Raw genomic sequence first — 17,803 nt, 5'->3', positions numbered from 1 at the left:
ACAAAAATAACATCCTAGATCTGAATGAATTAAATATTCTTCTGAAATACTTTGTTCTTTACATAGTTGAATGTGCTGACAACAAAAATCACACAAAAATAAAAAAATGGAAATCAAATTTTTCAACCCATGGAGGTCTGGATTTGGAGTCACACTCAAAATTAAAGTGGAAAAACACACTACAGGCTGATACAACTTTGATGTAATGTTCTTAAAACAAGTCAAAATGAGGCTCAGTAGTGTGTGTGGCCTCCACGTGCCTGTATGCCTTCCCTACAACGCCTGTGCATGCTCCTGATGAGGTGGCGGATGGTCTTCTGAGGGATCTCTTCCCAGACCTGGACTAAAGCATCCGCCAACTCCTGGTTGGTGGATGGAGCGAGACATGATGTGCTCAATTGGATTCAGGTCTGGGGAACGGGCGGGCCAGTCCATAGCATCAATGCCTTCGTCTTGCAGGAACTGCTGACACACTCCAGCCACATGAGGTCTCACATTGTCTTGCATTAGGAGGAACCCAGGGACAACCTTACCAGCATATGGTCTCACAAGGGGTCTGAGGATCTCATCTCGGTACCTAATGGCAGTCAGGCTACCTCCGGCGAGCACATGGAGGGATGTGCGGCCCCCCAAAGAAATGCCACCCCACACCATTACTGACCCACTGCCAAACCGGTCATGCTGGAGGATGTTGCAGGCAGCAGAATGTTCTCCACGGCGTCTCCAGACTTTGTCACGTCTGTCACATGTGCTCAGTGTGAACCTGCTTTCATCTGTGAAGAGCACAGTGTGCCAGTGGCGAATTTGCCAATCTTGGTGTTCTCTGGCAAATGCCAAATGTCCTGCACGGTGTTGGGCTGTAAGCACAACCCCCACCTGTGGACGTTGGGCCCTCATACCACCCTCATGGAGTCTGTTTCTGACCGTTTTAGCAGACACATGCACATTTGTGGCCTGCTGGAGGTCATTTTGCAGGGTTCTGGCAGTGCTCCTCCTTTTCCTCCTTGCACAAAGGCGGAGGTAGCGGTCCTGCTGCTGGGTTGTTGCCCTCCTACGGCCTCCTCCACATCTCCTGATGTACTGGCCTGTCTTCTAGTAGCGCCTCAATGCTCTGGACACTACGCTGATAGACATAGCAAACCTTCTTGCCACAGCTTGCATTGATGTGCCATCCTGGATGAGTGGGTTGTAGACTCCGTCTCATGCTACCACTAGAGTGAAAGCACCACCAGCATTCAAAAGTGACCAAAACATCAGCCAGGAAGCATAGGAACTGAGAAGTGGTCTGTGGTCACCACCTGCAGAACCACTCCTTTATTGGGGGTGTCTTTTAATTGCCTATATTTTCCACCTGTTGTCTATCCCATTTGCACAACAGCATGTGAAATTGATTGTCACTCAGTGTTGCTTCCTAAGTGGACAGTTTGATTTCACAGAAGTGTGATTGACTTGGAGTTACATTGTGTTGTTTAAGTGTTCCCTTTATTTTTTTGAGCAGTGTATATTGGGTTGTGAAGAAGGAATGACAGGTTGGGAAAAAGATAGCTGGGATTGTGAGTTTTAGATTAAAACTGTCACTGTTCGCCCAAACACAGGACTGTTGGCAGGTATGCTAAGTCCACCAGAGGTCTACTGTGCTGTTTAAGAGCAGTCTTATAAATGTGATGCCTCCTGACAGTGTAAACATCATCAAAAGTAGGTTTGAGCACATGGTAGGGGGTTGTAATATGTCAACTTTGGATACAGGTTGCACGAGCTAACCAGGGTGACAGAAAGTGTACATCCCTGAACCCCCTGCTAGACTTTAATGTACTACTAAACATATGTTGATGATATATAATGTAAAGCAGTTCTGTAGGCAAGGAAAACGACAAAAATAAAAAGCATTTAAGAGTCGCAAGGATTCTTACAAAACTCCAAACTATACCTAGCGGCAATCCAAACGGCAAAATTCAGGTGGTTCAAGTTGTGATTATAACTGAGAATTTTTTTCAGTTATTTTTGCGCATGTTTTGCCGTTTGAATTGCAATGCTTCACAATTCGACATTTAGTGAATCAACCTCAAAGTGTGCCGGGACCGCCCCCTAGGACCATAACTACTACAACATTCAGAAACGGCTATGGCGATTGGAGTGTCTCTTTAACAGTTAAGAAAATCAAGGCTTTTTCGCTTTATCGACTAGCTTTTCCAAAAAAGTGCCAATATGCCACGTTATAAAATGCATGGTGTGTGCAAAATCTGTGCATTGCGCTAGTGCAGAGGAAATGTAAACTTGCACATTTGCACGGGCACGATTTACTTTGCTAATTTTGTAAAAATTACTAAAAAGAAATCACTATGTTGTCTGAGAACCGGCTCAGATTAAAGGCATTTTTTTCTGTAACGTAATGTGTCATAAGAAAAGAGCAAAATGTATGTAGACTTGTGAAATTAGCTGCGAGCAAAACAATGGGACCTTTAGCCTTGTCTCAGAATGTCTAATAAGCTGCTCCTCTGCTTAGCAAATCATCTCATATTCTCACACACCAGGAAGAAATCTATCCAATGCTGTATACTTCTGTCTTGTAACTTTGCTGGGAAATATCCCTGACTGATTCTATGAAACCAAATCTCTAGATTTTCTGAGCATAAACAAATCAATTTACTTTCAGACACACCGTATTTACTGTGCTCTCAGTATACCTTAATAATATATCTTCTTCATATTATCATATCTGTAAAGGACATCAACTGTGCAATGCAGGAATGGGATGGATGGACAGACAGACAGACAGTGAGAGAGGAAAGAGACAGACAGACAGTGAGAGAGGATAGATAGACAGACAGACAGTGAGAGAGGAAAGAGACAGACAGACAGTGAGAGAGGAAAGAGACAGACAGACAGTGAGAGAGGAAAGAGACAGTGAGAAAGGAGACAGACAGACAACGAGAGAGGAAAGAGATAGACAGACAGACAGCGAGAGACAGACAGTGAGAGACAGACAGATATAGAGCAGAAAACATTAAAATTGTGTTTACAGAGAAGTGAGCCCTTTTCTCAGTGTTTACACACGACAGAGTACAAAGCCCACCCTCTCCTTATCAGATGATACAATGTATTTGTTTTGATAACTGAACGTTCTGTTATGAATGTAAACAAAAGGCAGAGAAGATTAACCCACTGATAGCCAGAGCTGTGCCCAGTGAATGCAGTATGTGTTGATGGGCTGCTCCCCAGCTCGCCAGGGACTAGTAATAATAAATAATGTGCATGCCTATCAGCCTCCCCCCCCTTAGCATGCCCAGCCTGTGTGTAACCCGATCCTCTCCAGCCAGCTGAAGGGAGAGGAGGGGAGGCAGGGAGGAGGGGGAGAAGGAGGACTCTGTGTGTCTCTCTCCCTCTCTCCTCTCCCTTTCTCTGCTCTTTTTTCTGCTTCCTGTCTCGTATTGTGCTGGGGAGCGGATGTGTGCATCGCCCACAGGTGTGTCTCTCCCAGAGAGGGAAGCTGCAGGTCCTGGTGGTGTACTCTGCGCTGATATGGCCCCAGGAGTGTGCAGGGGCAGTGGGCACGGCGCTGGACTTGGCTTGCAGCTGGAGGCTTGCCTGTGATCAGCTCTAAGTGTGCTGGGCACTCTGCTTCAACTTTCGGTGAGTGAGTCCTCTCCCCCAGCCTGGCTGTATACTGGGGACATTGGCCAACTTACCTGGTGGGGGTATCCAGCCCCCCCTTATTCAAAGATCAGGTCCCCATTGATTTACATTGGTGCTAGTTAGGTGGCATGGGCTGTAAGGGGAGGGGGACACACCTCCCAGACACTCAGAGAGTTACTAGTGAGTGCTTGTGGTTAGCCCGGTTTGTATAAAGCTGTTTTCTGGAAAACCTTCTCCCATTAATTGCTGCTATTGTGGCCCTGCCTGCGTGGACTTTGGCAGGAGCTTGCTAAATGGGAGCTCAGTATGGGGCACATTGTGTTCATGTGTAGATAGGGATCTTTCTACTCCCTGATTAGGCAAACGAATTGGGAAGCCTCAGCACTCCCCCTCCCCACTGTAAGACTTGGTTTTGTTGGTGTGCAGGGATAACTAACTCTGGCACCCCAGGATGTCTGTGGATTGCAAGCCCCAAGACACTCAGGCAGCCTTTAACCCACAAACATCTGGCATGCAAAGCTTAGCCAGCACTGATAATTGACTCCTTTCTTCAGATCCTTGTCATGCTCTGACTGTGGGCTGATACATTTTAGGATTTCTTTTTCAAACAGGGATTGACCTGTGTCTGTGGTTTATTGATTGGTTTTAGATACAGTCTGTATTTTGGTTATTACTGATTATCAGATTATCAGAAGGGGTGTTTTGTTTGTTTTTCGAATAAATCCTGCTTTGCAATTGAAAGTAAAGTTATTGTTTTTATGTAGCTATAGTACTTTTGCTGATTTATAAGAATGTTCTATATATTCTTGCTTTTGTAGTGTTTTTTTGTTTTTTGAATGTATTTTTGTAGCAATGTTAATGCTTTCTTCTTTTCTAGTAAACCTAATATTTGATTTATAATTATATTATATTTTATTTTATTTTTTATGTTTAATAGTCATTTTCCAGAATGGTGTTTCCATTTTTGTAGTGATGTCTGTGAATTCTGTGTATAGTCTCCTCATCTGTATGAGCAGGCTGACCCATGCTGTAAGCTGGAGCAATGACTGTGGAGGCCTCATTAAGCATTCTTTGAGTTGATTCAGTACTTGTGAAGGAATATTCATTCAAAGTACAGAATCTGAGTCTAACAAGGGGGAGTCTGCTGTAGGGCATATTATTGCTAGGAGTGTAAACATCAAAAATCCTTTGAAGATTTTGCTTGCTTTAGACAAGTCCAACTTTAGTCCAACTTTAGATTTTCTTCTTTTAAGCTAAAACTTGACATTTTGTTATTTTTTTTAATGTTTGCTCTTTGTTGTATTTTCCTTTATTTTGTTTCCTATACATAGTATATTGTGTGTTTTTGTTTTTTTGTAACTGTAAATGATCAATGCTGATTTTATATACTGTAATGCTGTCCAACTTAGTAAATACTGATACCACAATGCGCATACCAATACACAAAGGGCAGGGGACTAATCCAGTGATCTTAAACTCCAGCAAACACAGTACTTTCTACCGAGGGGCTTAGCCTGATACCTTGTGAGCTCACAATTGAATTGTTCGTGATTGTTTGAATTGCTGTGATTAATTATCATGGCAAATAATTCTCTGAGATATTCCAGGGCTTTCACAATTTTCTTTACATTCCTTTTTAGGTAGTGATGCTGACAGCCATGAGAGGCCTGTTAGCCGTGGTAAAATTTCAGGGTTAAAATTGCATGGGATTCAGGCCACTTGATTGAGTTGAAATATTCTGGGTACCGATAATATTATTACTGGTATTTTTATAGCGCCAGCATATTCCGTAGCGCTTTACAATATTATCAAAGTAGGAGATTTAACAATAAATAAGACCATTACAAAAACTTACAGGAGCAATAGGTTGAAGAGGGCCCTGCCCAAACGAGCTTACAATCTATAGGGTCCCTTTAAGTGGGTGTGCAGTTTGTGACCTCCAAATACTGAGCATCACGTCGATCAGTGATTATATTTGTATTTATTCAAAAGTGAGACTTTCAAAGTAAAACTAAAAATGAATTTCCAATTCAAGTTCAAAATGGCTGAACCGGAAAAATTCTCTTAAGTCAGAAATTCACCTTGAATTCATTTTGACGTCTCACTTTTAGTAAGTAACCCTGCCAGACAGACTCTGTTTACTGGTACGACAGACATCCACGGCATTCTTACAAAACGTGGTAATTTGCAATATACTTAGTAAAATATATGCTCATTGACACCAAATCATTATTTTTGCTTTTGCATTTATTTGGTGGTTTGTTTGTTGTTGTTTTTTTAATTATTTTTCAAATGCTCATTTGTTTAATCGCTTATTTGCCAATAACTGTCTATAACATCATACAAATCCTGTATCGGTGTGAAAAGTCAGACTTCTTATAGGGACAGCATGACTCTATACAGCAGCTCACGTTACATAAGCAGGATAGGCCTAGGAATTCTGGGTTCCTAACTAACGTGGACTCAAACTGGCTTTAAACGTTTAGACCAAAATAGGCGTGCTGAAAACATGCCTGACTTGGAGAATTTTTCCAATTCGTCTATTTTGGGCTTACATTTGAAATTCACTTTGAATTCATTTTAAATTCCCAGCAATCCATACAGGAATATTCACAAAAGTGAGAATTCAAACTGAATTTCAAATTCAAGGTCAAAGTAGCCAAAATTGAAACATTCTCTAAGTCAGCTCAGATTTTAGTTTGACTACTCGGGCCTTAAATTTGAAATTCACTTTGAATTGTCAGGTTAGTAGATAACCAAGTAAGCGAATAACTCTGATAGTGTCCGCATGAGCTAACGTGTTGAAGGGTGTACTTGGCCATAGAGGGGTTAAACAGGTCCCACCCAGCATGAGACTGTCCTGCTTTCGTTTTCCGATGGAGTAATCTGAACTTGCATTTGCTTTCTGTAGTGAGTTCTGTGCCAATTCTTCATTTGAGATGGCCTGAACGTGGGAGGCGTAGGATGACAGGACCTGTAGATATCACAGGAATGCTCCAGGTCTAAGACTATTTGCCTTATTTTTAGCCCAGTGCAAGGACAGCAGTACTATTTCCATTTGGAAACCAAATCACGATATCAAACCAAAAAGGCATAAAAATGGTCCCATCGATGTACTGCGAAAATATGAATTAATTAAAAAATTATATATATATTTTGCAGTATGCTGATAGGAGTGCTTTCCCACCATTTGGTTCACACATTAAGTGATTAAAACTAACTCATAGAGGGGGAAAAGGAGGGGGGAAAAAAATAAAACAAATATATAAATTAAATATGTAATAAAAATAGATTTATTTTAAAAAAACATTTACGGCTACAAATGTTTCCCTCTTGCTCATTTCTCACTTGGTCTGTTAATAAAAGCAACATTTATGGTCGTCTAGCCATCAATCATTAATAGTTTGTTTTCTATCCCATCAGTCATCCTGTTTTGTTTTTGTTTTTGTTTTTTGTGCTATGGGTTGAATTCTGAAAATTGCCCCTCCCTCTCTCTCTCCCCCAGCTGAACATGTTCAGCACTGCATGGTTTGGTTAATCCATAATCCGGGTATATTTTGGCCAGAATGTGGGAATTCGGGTGAATTCTGATCAGTCTAAATTCAGCTGAATTGCAGTTCCGAAACGAATCGCCGACTCTACTGAAAAATTGGAAACTTTCTCCAAGCATTCTTCTTTTTTCCTTTTATTGTCCACAATTCTCGATTTTAGAGAATAAACCCCCTATGTAAATATTCATAGTCAACTGCCTCTAATATTTAATCCTCCTTTATTAACCATAATAACAAACTTTAGTACAGACATTAATTGCTTATATTTCCTACCAAACAGTGTTGCATTATTGAAACCTGTCACACTTTCCTAGGTAGCAAAATTGGAGTTTTAGATGGACCCTGTAAGCACTATAACTATTTCTTCTTATTGAAGTGGTTATAGTGCCTGGAATCCCCCGGCATGGTCTCTTTATTCGGTGTTAAACCATTTTCAAGCAGTTTAACACTGAATGAAGGTCCCTTGCATTTCATAGCTCCGCCCCCACTGGAGGTGTGGCTAAGTCAGAGATTACATACTTCCTTGTAGCCATATTAAATCATATCAGGAATGAGCAATCAGCAATGAGAGCTGTGATAGGCTGAAAGCAGTCAGCTGACACTCTCAGCCAATCACATCTGGCTCTAACTGCTCAAACTAAAGCTTCCTCACTAGCTCAATCAGCAGTTTAACACTTTTGGCCAAGGGACTCTAGACACTTAAGCACTCCAATCAGATGTAGCAGTAACAGAGGCTACAGTGTCCCTTTAAATTTAGTTTAATACATTTAGCTGAGATCGAAATATTTCCAGAGTGCCATATGAAAAAATGTTATAAACTTTGGCACAAACTTTTGCAGGATTCACGGCCCCGGGTTCCTGGTTTTTGTCAAAATTTGGCATATCCTGGTTATAGGGAGGTTATTCTCAGAATTTTAGGATAAAGTAGCATTTCTGCTATTTGCTCTGTGTCATATTTTGGAGACAAGAATGTTATAAGATATCCGCTATATTCATAAACATTTCAGAAAGCGGCGTACTTGGCAAACATTCTCTTCTCTATGTGATTAATGATCCTCTAACATTTTCAGGTCAAAGAAAACATGGGCCTATTCACTCTATCGCAAGGAATTCAAAACCAATTTGCAGGCCCCCAAAATAACTAAGGTCCCCCAAAATAACTAAGGCTATTGTTGTCATAAATCTGAAATTCACTTTGAAATTTTTATGTTCGTGGATAACTTTGTTGGTGTAGTTCTTTGTACTGTAGGGTTTGTTTTGCTTTTTGTTTTGTTTTTTGTTTTTTTTGTTTTTTTTAAATTGTGGATTGCAAACTATTAACAAGATAATTGCAATTTTGAGGCCAACAAACCTGAATTGTGAATACCATTCAGTTTATATTTTTGGCCTCCTCGGTCATTTTGTAAATTCTTTGTCAGTTCTCAACAATTTCTGGTTTAGTGGCCAAACGTCTGACGTGGATATTTTCTAGACTCCAAACTGTAGCCAGTTGAAATCCAATGTACAAATTTAGGTTTAAACAGCGAAGCCGTAACTATAGCGGGGTTGAAGATTTTTTTTAATGTTTTTTCTATTTTTGCCTAAATATAGCCATTTGTATTTCAATCCAATTCCAAGTCTAGAGCAAAATGCAGAGAGTGTTCTAAGACTTTGCAAAACTTTTCTTATCAGATAGAGGAGCTCCAGGAATTCGGAGACACAGCTGCGTCTGCTGAAACCCTCCTTTGTCTACATTCCATTCTTTCTGTCAAATGGAAAACTTCACTCTACCTCTTTCTCTCAAGAAATAATTAGAGAGAGTTTCTTCATGCCATTTCACGGCAGTTTCACCCAGTAAGAATAATAGTGATTAAAATATACACGGGAAGCATTGCTCTATAAAAAAAAACCTTTAATAGAGTTTAATTAAACTTTAATTTACCAAAATGATCCAGTTTTATAGAATTTTTATTGTTTTTCAAATTTATGTTTTTAAAATTAAGGTGCAATTTATTGCATTGTCTTCTAAGCAGCGATGCGGTAATTGAGCCTCTCTCTGAGTCTGTGTACACAACAGCAATGCTGCCTGCGATTCATTTCTTTTTATTTTTTTGCGTGTTTTGCGTACTTTGCGTGGCATTGTAGAAGTGTTGTAAAAACTCACTCATAGAGGCTGCTATGCCTGGTATATCTTTTTATTAATATTATTATTTATTTTCTTTATGATATGTGAATCATATCATAAAGCAAAAAGTTCTACCCTGCAGCCTATAGGATTGATATGTTGTAGACAGGATATATTAATATATTATTATTATTATTATTATTATTACAGAAGGAATTCCAAAGCTTGATTTCTGTCCTAAATTATATGATTTTTATAGGGCTGAACTTTCCCTGGTATGTCAGGCCGTACACACCACGCACTCGGCATTGTCACTTTCCCAGATTTTCACATTTCTCCTCTTTTTGTAGTGATTTTCTTTTAATGCTCAGATTTTTAGATCTGGCCCAGTTTAGAATGTGATTAGTCCAAACACAGCTGCAGTTCATAGTCCCTTTGGGGTGAGCAATCACCAGAGTATATTGCTTGATCTCCTTGCAGTTAGAGGTCAAAGTGTACAGGGCCCTGGAGTGACTGTGCTATCTCTTTACCACTCAGTAGCAAAGTCTAAAATTGATTGCTGATTTCTATCTGTGTGTGAGGCATTGCTCTGACATTCTGTATAGATGTGGCTTTCTCCTTACTTGAAATACCAACACCCCCTACAGTAGTCATTGTTATTTAATGGCGTAAACAAGCGTCACGAATTTTTAATTTGTACAAAAATGTGACAACTTGTTTTGTACATGAAAACATTAACAGCAGATAAACTGATTTATTGTTGTGGGGATTTTTTGTTGGGTTTTTTAATTGCAACATTTTCTTCACTTTGAAATACCATTTTAAAAATTGCAGCTAGCTTTATAGAATCTACAGAGAGCATCATGCTTTGTGGACAAACGTCACCTGTAGATTTCGATGTGTAGTTCCTGCTAAGAGTTTTCCTCTTACACCTATAGTGTATTTTAGGGCGAAACAGTCAAAGTGAAAGCGTAACTAACTTGGAGAATGTCACATTCACTTTGAATTGTCACTTTATTGAATAATCTCTTGTTTTTTTGGTTAGAATAAAGATCGTGAATATACATTTTAAAAACCCAAATTACTCTTTTTGCAACAATATTGCAGTTCAAATGTCTTCCTTAAACTTTTAAATTTCGGTTGCTTAAATTTCTGGCACTGGCGCTTAAAACGTCAAAATCTGTTCAAATTTTATCTTTTCTTTAAGAAACAGTAATTATTACATAACGTGGCACATAATGCAGCTTTGAGAGCAAACTCTGGCTTTGAACATAAAAGGCAGTTTGTAGCGGAATGCAGCGTATAACTCTGCTGGTTCTATAGAGTGCTTTGTGCAATCTCTTCTGCCACTTTGATAGTTTTTTAGAATCCTCACTACTACAATTGAGGCTTTTTTTCCTCTAACCATTTACAATCCGATCCATTTGTTTCCTGACATTATAATTTCTAAATGCCCTACACATGTACCTCTCTGCAGGAAGCCTTTATGCAAAGGTTTAATTGTTCCTGCCAATGAAATGCCCTGACATTATTAATGCGGAGGACAGGTCAAATCAATGCGTTGCATACACTTTATTTATCTTCTTTTTTTTTTTTTTTTTTATATATATTTTGAAGCAAAGCCATAATGCTTCATTTAGTTGAATCTTGTTGTCTTTGCTCAATCTTCTTTAGTGGCAGTCTTACGAAGTCAAAACACCTGAGAAAGGAAAACCACAGCTTCCTACTTTTCAATCTCAAACCACATCTGTGGTCACAATTAACCAAGGATGGCTCTTGATCACAGCGTCTGCGCTGACTAGATCTGTGTACAGTCCTCCTTACTGCCGTTCCCATCAAAGCTAGATTTACATCTGACTACAAATGTTAGAAAGTGCACCACTTGATTGGGGGGGACCTTCTGATTCATTTATCGTTCAAGAATTTTACCGATCAGTGAACAATTATTTTTAAAAATGTTTTTTTTTTTCTTTTTTTCTAAAGCTCAAGGGTTCCACTCCTTCCTGTATTTGAAGTTATCTGCACTGTATGAAACTTGCACTTTGAGAATAAAGCGGTTTATACAATAAAACCTTAATTTTGCAGGGACTTGAAAACCAAAATGCAAGATGTAAGCAGCAATGGTTGATTTAGAAAAATCCAGCTCTGCTCTGGTCGCGGATTAGTTACTGTAGCCTGCATCTTGCAATTAGTTTATTTTATTCACTAAAAGTTGGTGTTTATTGAATCAACCCCAAAAGATTTACGATGAACCCTTCCAAATGTGCCCCTTTTTGTGCTATGGCATTTGTATCATGCAGGCGATTAGAAAATGCTTCATCAAAGGACCACTAAGTCACCCAGACCACTTTATTTCAATGAAGTGATGTGGGTGCAGTGGCACTTTAGTTTTAACCCTCCAAATTAAAACATTGACATTTTAGTAGCTATGGCAATGTTATGATTGCAGGGATAAACTCACGTCTAGTTGCTGTCTCCTTGACAGCCATTAGAGGGGGTTCACACTCGATTACATGATGGTCAACATCTTCACACATTGGATTCCATGCTTCCCCATGAGAAGCATCGAACTGGACGTCCACACACAGCGCTTGCCGCACATATGTATATTGTTCCCAATTCTTTTCTATGAGAAGCATTGGATTGGACGATGAGTGGCTGCATATTAATAGGCACTGGGACAAGACTGTCTGTTCGTATTCTTAACGCAGTGCTTCCATAATTGTATCATATCCCAAATGTGGTCTACTTTCGCACTTATGTGTATACGCGTGTATAATGATCTACTCGTTATCTCAGTGAGCAGATAACATTTTACATTTCTGGCTTTCATGGCGTGACTGGTACGGCAAATTTTAATAGCAAGTTTTAGGTCAAAACAACCAAATTGTAGAATATTCAACACAGCAGGCCTATTTTCTAAGTGAGTTTAACCTTATAGTTGCAGTAACACAATATTCAGCGTAGTAAATTAACCTGTTCGAACGTCGTACCTCTCTGATTCTTAACACAACTTCTAATGCGTGAACACACTGGATTAGTCTTGCCGTAATGCAGACATTATGAGTGTATAAGCAAGACAACACAACTGAGTAAGTTGTAAAGGTGTAAATAATGCAAATTTGTAAAACATTATCTGTCAGTCAGATTACTTGTTGCAACATGTACCTGGTCAGACGCGTCCCAAAAATCCTCGCATCTTAATCTGATAATCGTTTTTGTGAAAAAACAAACAAAACAAAATTTTTTTAAGGCTGAACCAGAATGAGACTGACACGAAACCCTTATTTTTACATTCAAAACATCATTTTAGATTTTGGGGTAGATTAACAGGTTTGTTTTCTAAACATTGGCTTGTCAGGAGTTGATGAGATTTTAGGCCACAATAGACTTGAGAAACTTTTTCAACTCTACTTTTTTACCATTCTATATGATCTCCTCCTAAAATTTGCACTTTCCTGGTGAATATGTGACCATTCATGTTTTAGTAAGTGGATCAGGTTCTAACCTCTAGGAAGTAGATGCACTCAGATACGTTATTTAATGTTTGGTTATTAATTGCTAAAGGGATTATTCACTGAACTCCAAATTGTAATCAATTGACATCCAAATAGTAAACCGTTACAAACATATTCTCCAACAACAGTATAATCACCGCTATATTTGCTGAATTTTGCCCTTTGGAATTCACTAACTAGAATTTGGTCTTTGTTAAAAAAAACCACACACCACATTTTGCTACCTCTACAGTATATATAGCCACCTTTATAAATCTTGGTACAGTAATGCTGACAGTGAAATGGTAGTCAGTTCACTTCTACCTGTCCCTGACTGTAAAAATTGTATCACCCAGTGAAACTTCCTGTACTGTTTGGAAGGAGGGGGAGCTGACATTTTCAGCAACTTTGCATTCATGATATCCGCATACTACTGTCTTCTGGCAGAGAAATTAATTGCTCTACAGGCTGGTAATCATAACTCTAATGTGAGTGAGGATTTGTGGACTAGATTTTATACTGAAACATACATTGCAATTCTGGTATTGAAGGGGTTAATGTGCCCTTTTTATCCCCTTTTCTTAGAAAAACATTATTTCACGTTTTGGATTCCCTCCAGGCATTTTTCGAATGTGTGAATTACATGAATTCCTATGTTGCAGTTCTGCATTCAGACGTTTCATTCTATGCAGTGCCTGCAAGATCCACAATGAATAAGTTAAATATGCTGCTTTCTAGACAATCTTTCAACTCCGTACATTCCTATTATTTCCCAGCTCTGTGTTATAATTGTGGATATGTTTCCTTTTTTTAGTCTTTGATTATGGTAATTTTTTTTTTCCATTTGTAGTCCTATTAAGAACTCGGTGCTGAGATGTCTTGCCCCATTCAACTCTCAGCTTTTCTTATTCTCTAAACGCTGAACTGGAACGAGGTGAAAACGGATTTGTACAATTTAGGATAAAATGTCACTGCTATTAACTGAATTGTGAATAGTCAGAAATTAAAAGTGAATAATATTATAGTCCAGAATTGCCAAACTGGTAAAATTCTCTTGAACAACAATGGGCTTGTTTCCAATGTTATCCGTACTTTGTATCCGCTCGCCGAAGCTCGACAAAATGCCTGTCGCTGCTATAGTAGCGACTGGGAGTTACGGTCTGCCACTGCTTAAAGGGACACTAAAGGCACCCAGACCATCTTCATCGCCTGCAATGATTGCATTACAGTACCAAGACTGCCTCTAGAGGCGGCTACACAGAGTTTGACTCCATGAAACGACGTTGTTCGTCCTCACACTCTGCATGAGAACATCCAGCGTCAAGGAAAACCCCATAGGAAAGAATTAAAGCGGCACTGTCGCGCCAAAACGTACCTCTCTCCTATTGTTCCCTCTTCTATTCCTCTCTCAGAATCTGTTCTTCTTTTCTTCCTTTCTGATCCAGTTTTCATTTAAACATGAGATAAAGTAGGGACTATTGTCTTATGTATTTTTCCTACGTTCGACCTTCTTTGACCAAATGGAAATGGAGCTGACTTAAACCCTTCCTTTGGTCAAAGAAGGTCGAACGTAGGAAAAATACATATGACAAAGAGGAAACTATAGGAAAGAGGTAAAAGGAACGTCTCTCACCACATATGCATTCGTTTTGGTTTTTCATGTTTTTTTTTTTTTTTAATTAAATTTAGGCAAAAAGTATATTGGCTAAATTTTCAAGTGGAAATTTCACTTTCTTGGAGTTTATTATATTATTTTAGTATTATCTTTACTTATTTCCCTTTATTAGCAAATCTGTGTCTGTGAGGTCCTAAAGTAACCTTTTATATATCCAAATTTACAACGCTGTATTTAACTCCAGATTTGAAATGTGTGCCGCCATCTTGGCTTCCTGTCACTTGTTATACGCTTGGCCCTCTGCACCTGTTAGTCAGCCTAGTGAAGGGAAGAGAAACAGGTCTTCTGGAAGATTTACAGATTTGCGGACAGTTTTGCTGCTAACGCCCACAAATAAGCACAGGTGTTTTCTTTGAAATATTTTTCCTTATCTGACCCGTGAATGAAATGGCTTTTTCCCTACTAATGTCCTCAATTACAGAATCAATTACAGAATCCCTAAGACCACCCTTATTTCAGATCAGCTTTTGATACTCTGTCTTCAAAACAAAGTTTGGCCATTTTGTTAAGAATAATAATTTTTTTTTTTTTTTAAATAATGCACTTACCGCTTTCTGCATCAGAATGCCTTAAAAGCTGCTTCATTCATGTCATGTTAAATTATTATTATATTTCTATATGACGTTATAAGGAAACCCTTCTTATAAAAGGTCCAGGAGTGCAGCACAAGTTAGCACTCAATGTTACTTTGTAATTTATGAGAACGTGCTGGAAATGGAACGTGACGTATTTCTGTTTTCATGCAGTCTCTGCTAATCCTGTGATGGATTGGTCATTGGAAGGCACTTGATGACTTAGTGGATCTGAGAAACAGGCGAGCGAAAGCGTTTGACCTTTGGCCTGCGTTGCAGGGCTATAAATGGCAAATATTAACTAAGATAAAAGCCCAGGTGAAGTCATGTCAGCAAGGAAGCAATATCCATCATGTTCTAAGCTGGTATCGAGCTGTGATAAAAGCAGCATATAAATACACCAGATTGTACACATTTATCGATCTGTTAAAATACTCCTATTCTTCCCTGTCCGCAGCTCTTTAGAATTAAAGGAACATTCCAGGCACCATAACAACTTCAGCAAAATGAAGTTGCTATGGTGCCAGGAGGACCCTGGTGCTTTCTTACCTTTAGGGGTTACACTGTGACCGCAAAGGGTCCCTCTTTGTCCATTTGAAATGTTGGGCGATATGATGCAAGGTACACCTTACATTTTCGCCTTTTTAAACTGAGTTTGTTAGTTAATAGTTAATGTTTAAATACATTTAGAAGTGTATAGAGGGAGAGGATGCAGTTCTACATTAATACACAATTAAAAATCTAAATACAAACAAAATTCAAACCCCTTTATTGCTACATATATTGATACATATAGTATATGTGTCTTTGTGCATATCCTGTACTCCTGTTTCTGTGATAAATGAGACACATTGTGATACAACTGTACCAGCTGCATAACAGCAAGTGATTACATTTGTGAATACCTGCGGCATATTGTTAGAAATGTGGGCGCCCCGGAACTATTTGTAGGTGGGCAGAGAATGGGGAGAGCTGGCAAAGCAGCTAATTTGAATATTTAACTGTAAAAACAGAACATTGTTTATTTAGAAGTTGTCAGCATTTTGCATTGCCCGAGGCAATCCCTGGAATATATTACACAGACTGCGACTCTGCGAGCGGCCTTCACTGTTAATGTGTGTGTGTGTGTGTATATATATATTTATATTTTATTCTTAATATTTGTAATCTCTTCTCCATCAGTGTGTAGTAAATCACTACGTATTGTGACCGTTCTGGCATGGAATGGTTGTTGGTTAAATAAAAAATTATTCTGTCATTCTATTCTGGGAAATCTCCCTTTCTAAGCGTGTAATCGTTTTTTTTTAAATAATAAAGTACAAGTTAAGCGAAAACTAACAAACGTCAAACCATTGGTTGTTCAGATGAGATCTGGTGGATTTCATGGAAGGTTGGCTGGGCCGTGGTTGGAATGTGAAGCTTGCTGGGGGATTTCCAGAAGGAATGTGCCAGCTGAATGCTATGTTACCAGACGGACATTGCGGGGTGTGGCGAGATAGGAGTGTACGGACCTGTGCTGACATGCCTGCTCTCCTTTCATTTGCTGACAAAGGGTTTAGGCTGCAATTTGTCCTGCCATCTTTTTCAGCAATATTTTAACAATAGCTGATGATTCAGTTGTTTTTGGAAGCCTGCTGGGGCTTTCTTCACATCCAGAGGCCTAGAACATGTTAAATGTTGAATGTATGCGCAGTCTATTGATGCCGGGCTACTTTGTTGTAATGGCTTTGGTTCTGGTGCTGGTTAATAGCACTCGCTCCAGTGTGAGAGGCTGTGTTCCCTGAGTATTCGACTGGTGTGCAATTGTTTGTAAAACTGCCAGCTGCCTGATATGCACTGCTTAGAGGAGGCACACTGCCAGCCGCCTGATATGCACTGGTTAGAGGAGAGACACTGCCAGCTGCCTGATATGCCCTGCTTAGAGGAGGAGGGGGGGGGGGGGGGGGTACTGGCAGCACACTGATATGCACTGCTTAGAGGAGAGACACTGCCAGCAGCCTGATATGCACTGCTTAGAGGAGAGACACTGCCAGCAGCCTGATATGCACTGCTTAGAGGAGAGACACTGCCAGCCGCCTGATATGCACTGCTTAGAGGAGAGACACTGCCAGCTGCCTGATATGCACTGCTTAGAGGAGGCACACTGCCAGCCGCCTGATATGCATTGCTTAGAGGAGGCACACTGCCAGCCGCCTGATATGCACTGCTTAGAGGAGGCACACTGCCAGCTACCTGATATGCAGTGCTTAGAGGAGGCACACTGCCAGCCGCCTGATATGCACTGCTTAGAGGAGAGACACTGCCAGCTGCCTGATATGCACTGCTTAGAGGAGAGACACTGGCAGTAGAGGAGGCACACTGCCAGCTGCGTGATATGCACTGCTTAGAGGAGAGACACTGCCAGCTGCCTGATATGCCCTGCTTAGAGGAGGCACACTGCCAGCTGCCTGTTATGCACTGCTTAGAGTAGGGGGGCACTGCCAGCCACCTGCTATGCACTGCTTAGAGTAGGGGGGCACTGCCAGCCACCTGCTATGCACTGCTTTGGGGAAGGGGGCACTGGCAGCATCCTAATATTCACTGTTTTGAATAGGGAGGTCTGTGTGTATTTATTCTCTGTGTACTCTCCTCTGCTCCATACACACAGTGTGTATTATTAACCAGAGATCATAAATAATATTTTTGTAAATAATTAAAATCTCAGTTACTCAGAATGCTTAACATCCGATTTTATGTATACATTTAATCATGCAAATTATTTTTGTCAGGCC

The 17,803-nt window shown here is 39.9% G+C and overlaps 1 protein-coding gene across 1 annotated transcript in view; it reads left to right on the top strand.

Annotated features, from left to right (window-relative positions):
- Positions 1-3,383: 3,383 nt before the first annotated feature.
- Positions 3,384-17,803, top strand: part of PLXNB2 (plexin B2) — a 201,527-nt gene continuing 187,107 nt past the window's right edge. The window contains exon 1 of the mRNA XM_063446803.1: positions 3,384-3,630. The gene's annotated coding sequence lies outside the window, so the exon portion shown is untranslated. The remainder of the gene's footprint in view (positions 3,631-17,803) is intronic.

This window comes from Pelobates fuscus, chromosome 3, assembly GCF_036172605.1.
Source record: "Pelobates fuscus isolate aPelFus1 chromosome 3, aPelFus1.pri, whole genome shotgun sequence".
Classification (NCBI taxonomy): domain Eukaryota; kingdom Metazoa; phylum Chordata; class Amphibia; order Anura; family Pelobatidae; genus Pelobates; species Pelobates fuscus.
Note: the sequence above shows the minus strand (reverse complement) of the source record. Positions and strands in the feature narration are given on the sequence as shown.